The sequence below is a fragment of the Opisthocomus hoazin genome, chromosome 9, assembly GCF_030867145.1.
Source record: "Opisthocomus hoazin isolate bOpiHoa1 chromosome 9, bOpiHoa1.hap1, whole genome shotgun sequence".
NCBI classification, from domain to species: Eukaryota; Metazoa; Chordata; class Aves; order Opisthocomiformes; family Opisthocomidae; genus Opisthocomus; species Opisthocomus hoazin.
This window is the reverse complement of record NC_134422.1, coordinates 10,531,925-10,538,189: the sequence shown is the minus strand read 5'-3', so window position 1 is coordinate 10,538,189 and position 6,265 is coordinate 10,531,925. Positions and strand designations below refer to the sequence as shown.

The 6,265-nt window shown below is 38.0% G+C and overlaps 1 long non-coding RNA gene across 1 annotated transcript; it reads right to left on the bottom strand.

Annotated features, from left to right (window-relative positions):
* Positions 1 to 721: 721 nt before the first annotated feature.
* Positions 722 to 5,949, bottom strand: LOC142362418 (uncharacterized). Its single transcript, XR_012765064.1, has 4 exons — positions 5,880 to 5,949; positions 5,702 to 5,732; positions 5,159 to 5,219; positions 722 to 1,092 (listed from the first exon to the last, which is right to left on the bottom strand). It is a non-coding gene; the product is annotated as an uncharacterized LOC142362418 (long non-coding RNA).
* Between the last annotated feature and the right edge of the window lie 316 nt (positions 5,950 to 6,265).

Here is a 6,265-nt window from a genome sequence, read left to right as displayed (position 1 = left end):
CTCTCATTTAAAACATAATCCCGGTGCAGCCTCTGTGACAGAAGCCCTTCCAGTTCCACAGGAATAGGTGTCCTCGTACTAAGAATTAGCAGACTGAGGACGGTTGGCTCTCTTAAACTCCCCCTAGCAGCCATAGGATAGGAGCCAATTTCTTGGACTTTGTTCCTTCACGTCAGAATCACAGCACTTTTGTCAACAGGAAAGCTTGAGCTGTGCCTGCAGTGCCCGGCTGGGAGTGTAGGGAACCTCTCTCCAGCCCCCTTGGCCATCGGTGTAGTCACTGTACAGCCCCGCGCCCCAAACCGAGCAGTACGGCGCGGGGCTCGCCCCAGCTTACCAGTGTGAGTAACAGGTCCACACTCTGCGTTAACTTCATAATTATCTTCGGTTCTACATTAGCAATTAGGTTTTCTTTCCACACATATCTCGGCTTCAGACACACCAACTTTTCAGGAAAATAGTTAATTTACAACAATATTACTTAGTTCAACCAGCTTGCTGGTTGTGCCTTATTAATGCCTAGGTACAAGACAGGTTTTTTTTCTTCATTCTGACAGGGATTCTTGGAGTCTCAATGAGCAATTAGTATAAAAAAGCTGTCCTGGGGAGACAGAATTAATAGCAAATAAAACACAAGGCCAAACCTGTAAATCTTCAACATGTCTGGAATTTTGCGTATATTTTATTCATTAAAGGATACACTATTAACTAACAATCTTCCCCAAAATACAGATCAGCTATTTAAAAAAAAAAGAAGACTAATAGCTTTTTCTTAAAGGTTTCACAAGTTAATTTTAATAATTATCATTTAAAGTATAGTGTCATCTTCCAAGAGATCAAACAGTGTCCTGTTTAACAGACGATGCTTCGAGGGTTGTTGGTTTTTGTTTGTTGTTTGGGTGGTGGGTTTTTTGGTGGAACAACATTTTCATAAAGAGGTACCATTTCCCAAAGCATAATTATCACAGGGCTTTCCATTTGGACTTTCAAAGTGCTATTGGTGGCATCAGTTTCTTCTTCTTTTTATTAGACATGATGGGAGCCAAAACTTGATTCTTGGGTTTGTCATATGTGTAAACCATGCAACACCTTCTGCAGTAGGAAAAATAAAAAAGTAACAGCAAGGCATGAAGACATTAGATGTAACATGGCCCGAACTCGTATCTCACTAACGTGTCTATAACCTGCTTTATAGAACCACATCTGAACCAGGCTAAGGGCTTAATTATTATTGATTAGTTCTGTCCACTGTTCCAATATCAGTCGTTATTGAAATAATCTCCGTATCCCTCATTAAACACGCATCTGTTTCCAAGGGAATGCATTTTTAAAAAAGAAGTGCTATTTGAATATTATTGGTTTCACTGGTTGTTCAGGCACTTGGTGCTGTGGTTGCCCAATCTGTCATAGTTAATCAACTCTCATCTCTTAACACTGGCTGCAGTTATCAATGAGTTGAGGATTAATATTCTGGGCGAAGCAGATGATAAATCATTTGTATATAATTAGTGTACAGCAAGGTTACAGCTGACATGAATTTTTATCTTAATTATGAGAGAAATTTGTTCCATTAATTTAATTTAGTTTGCATGAGTGGCTAGACACCTAACAAAGTTAATCTTACACCTGTCATTACAGCATTAAGGAGAGTCTCATTTTCAAGCTGTAGACACAGATACTCTAGCATAGAAGGATAATGTTGCTCATTCTGATGTGAAAATAGATGATCGTAGACAGAAGATATAGAGCCTACTCTTTTTCAAGTCTTCCCAAAGGATTTATGTGAGAACGTTACAAAGAGAGATTCAAATCCGGTTGCCTCTGTACTGAGAAGACTAATTTTCCTTCAGTCTTCCTTCTATACTTTCTTGTGAAAGAAGCAGGCAGTAGTTACAAACAAAGGGAAAGATTTTCCCCTTATTTTTACAGATACGTATTTTAATTGCTTTAACTATATACATATAGTTAACATGTGACAATGCATGATATCTGCATTAATGGCAACGGGTGAGGAATATGCACTGCCTGCGATCCAGCCTTCATATTTATGTGAAAAAGAATTATTCATAACTTCATCTAGTACACAAATGGCAATTATGCAGGCATTTCTGAGGTTTCAGCACACTGAGTAAACCTAAATTCTGTGCTAATTATCTGAGCAATTATCAAGTCTGATAAATCATACATGATTGATAGATAAGGTGGGGCTGTTTGGGTAGCAGGATATGGTGTTAGTTATTTTGCTGATAATTAACCAAGCACCTAAATGAAAGACGACTATTTGTGGCATCCCTTATAAAAATGTTTATCTTTATAGATTTGTTGATTATAGTTATTTTATTCTGGTAGGATGACTTCGGAAAAAGAAAAGCCAATACCCGAGTCTTTTTACAGCTAATGAGATGAGACTGAATGCAGTGAAGACAGAAATATAACTGAAAATTGCATTCTGCACTAGCTCATGTCCAAATACTTATTTGTAATACAAGCCACAGTCTCCTTCACATTTGCAGCATAAAAATAACCCTTGAACAGAAACATTAATTGAACAGTAACTCAGATTAATGTTTTGTAATATTAGTTCACAATTATTACTCTCAGCTAGGGTCAAGAAGTATATAGTTGGATATTCACAAAGAAATGACTGATTTAAAAACAAAGAGCTCTAATGGAATTCAATAGTGCTTTTCAGTCATTCCAGTTGGCATCTCTATTACCTGAAATGATTCACAGTCCATTATGGGAGCTTCCATGCTAATAGAATGTCTATCTTCTGTAATACAGACACATCAGGGCACTAACTGAGAATCTGTCACAATGAATTTCATCTAGATTTCACTTCATCTCTTCATGGACTGTAAAATTTGCTCTTGTACAATGCCTAAATTTACTGTGGGTAATTGAGAGAGATCTATAGATGCAGCACATGGTAAAAAGCGGTTTTCCAAAGATCTATTGTAAATTGTGCAGATTTGGTCCTGTTGGGAAAAGATTATGAAGTGCTGAACACCAGTCTTTGCTAATTAAATGTTTTTGGTGAGCTCTGAAAATATTTTGAGTGGATCATGGTGAACAGAAAAGTGAAAACGGGAGCCTGGTGAAAATGTCTCTCTTGCAGCTAGAAAGGCAATGAAAACGCTTTTGAAATCTAAGAAACCCGAAAAAGAGGTAGGCAAATGAGTGAAAGTAGGCTCCATTACCCCTGGTAAGACTTACGGATCACATCAAGTAGACCTATGATATTTTTATCTGTCTTGTGTTTACATAGCACAAAGTGGGATATTACCACTTAATCTGACTTCCTCTAGCTCTTTACAAAATCCTCCTTAAATACTGCAGGCAACTCCAAGTTATTTTTGCAACTGAGTTTATTCATCCTACCCGAAAATGCTGCTGTTAAGTTCTATGCATGGACTGTTGATAAAAAATTAAAATAACGTTTAATGCGTGGCTCATTTTTTTTCCCAGCTGAATACTTACTGCTCCACTCATGAAATAGATATGCTGAGCATTTTCAACCATTTCTTTCTTGTCTTTTTTTTTTTTTTTTTAATTTTACTTCTTCCCATTAAAAGCTAAACAACATTACTGGTATCCTTACCAATCACAGACTTTAATATTTGTTACCCAATTACAATTGTGATATATTCTATGGCTTTTTTCCTAAGCCACAAACAGAATAATAGCATCACGCTCCACTGCAAGTGAAGTGATCTCAGCCTTTACGTTAGAAGAAAATCAGAATGGTATGACTGCAGTTCATTACTGAAATAGGTAACTGATGAACTGAAAAGACAAAGGGCATTGTTAAATGAAATGTCATTATTAGAGCTGCTCATGTTTAACAAATGTACTGTAAGTTAATTCAGTGGTGTTTTCTCCAAAGTTCTCTGTAGGATGTTCACCATTCATACTTATGTTCTTTACATGTTCAGAATATTTTTATTTTCTTCGTGGAAACAATGCAAACTAAACCTTAAATGAACACCAGTTAAACTATTGCAAGAAATGTTACAGCAACTTTTGTCTAAGGTTTACCTCCAGAGCTATTGCTCATCCAGTGATCTCCGAAAGATACGCCTTTTCCAATGTTTTTAAATGTTTGTTTATATCTTGTTTGGATAAATGCCTTGTTTTCCTTGAAGGAAAATGGAAGGTAAATTCTGAGTTTCATGGGAAAAAGATTTAGCCTTTAGGCTCCAATTCAGCAATCTATGACTATGCAACAAAGCACTTTGGCACGTGTTTAATGTCAGGACCTGTTTTAATATGTTGTTGAATTGGGGCCTTAAAGCACAAGCAGAATCTTGGACCTCATATTTTAAGAGCTGTGTAAAAGTGGTGTTCTGATATTGAATAAAAAACATATCATACTTTCAGCATCTGTGGGAAACTGTTTGCATTGCCCCAGAGGTGATAAAAATAATTTATGGACCTCAGTATTTTTCACAACAAGGAAATGACTTCAGCTTTGGCAATCTGAGGTAGTTAGTGAAGCTTTTCTGCTACATTTATGGATTTACTTGAGCTACATATTCTTTGACCTGCATTTTAGATTTATTGGCAAATACGTAAGTCACAGTAAATAACCTAAAAAGGAACTGATGCTCTGTGCATTTTGTGCATGGGCTGATTGACGGATTAAGAAGGGCTGCTTCTTCACAAGTGATTGAAACTTGTGCCCTTGCTTGTTATAAATATGTCTACTGGGGTGTCATGCACATATTTTAACCAAAAATTCGAATATAACTGGAAGATTAAAAGCATATTAAAACTATAGTATGTGTAAATATGAGCTGGAAAAGAAATACGTAGTTATGCATGCTACGATAAGGGCAATGAAACTCCAGAGAGCAGCCCCGAAGCCCTCTCCTCGCTGAGCAGTCCCACTGGCTCGATACCTCTCTCAGCAATAGGGCTGCAGAGTCCAGGTCCGTACTGCAGAGCACTAATGGTCCGAAAGAGGGGGACAAGGAAGGTTCCTCTCCTTCTGCTGTCACAGTACTGACATTCACATCAGCACTGTTAATGGCTGAGGACTTCAGCCAGAGCTTGCTAACGTCTTGAACAGATTTTGAAACGAAGATCTAGGCCTTGAATGCCGTATGCAAGACACTCTTTCAGTCCTTGGCATAATCGTACAGCACTGAGTAATTACCTTGGTATGTGATGGAGGGAGAGTCGTGCTGGGTTTCCTCGGGTGGCTCAAGCACAGAGCACTAAATAAGGGAAATAGATACTGTATTTGATCGTCAAGCATCTGATTGGAAATCAAATGCCACAAGCATTTTTTTTTCATGATACTGGTATGGAACAAAGATATTAATGACATTAAGTAAACATCCCTAATATCTTTTCATCCCTTTTTAATTTAGGCAAGGAACTCAAAAGTTGCAGTCAAATATCTATACTGACATCTCCATCATCTGCCTGCTGGAAATTGGAAAATAAACATCCCCCTCTCCCATCCTTCCACCAGACGTCAGATTAATTCAAAGTGTGAGGGAGGGCTGTAAAAGTTTACTCGCAGTCCCTTTGTTCTTGTGGCTTTAAACCAAAATCTTAGTAACAATTTCAAGCAGCTTTTTTGAGATAAAATAAAAATTGGCATTATAAAAGTTTTAAAGAAATCCATGGTGATAGATCTTCATTCTCTCAGATGTAGCACAAGATATGTAATAAAGAATAAAAGTTTACTCACTTGAAACTGAGCTTCATCCTCATCTGTTCAGCTACGCATAGGTTTTAAATATGGATGTAAGAAAGAAATGGTAACAGATTCTATCAGTTCTACTGTTTCTATGACCAAAACCAACACAAACAAAATAAACACGACTTGGATTATGAACAGCTATGAATGAATTAATATTTTCTGCTACCTGAACGTGCCACGGGTGATCTGTGTACTGGAAATGAACCTTGCACTGTCTGAATATGCACGGAGCTCTATGAGCTCCCTGCAGCAACACCATCCAGCAGGCAAAACCCCTTTTCTCGATTTATTTCCACCCATTTGTTTAACTTCACTGCCATCTGCTGTTATGGAAGGGAAATGGCTGTGATGTGCCCGGGTGTTTGCCACAGCACTTCTAACTCTGCCACATTTTAATGTGCTGCGAAGGACAGGAGGGAAATACTTGCCCATAAGGCTGGTGTCCCACTGGGCTCTACGCTACTGCTGCCATTGCCAGGAGTTCTTCTACCAGACCAGAAGATGCTGCGTTCCTACCAAATGAAGTGTTAAAATGGCCACTGATTAAATCAG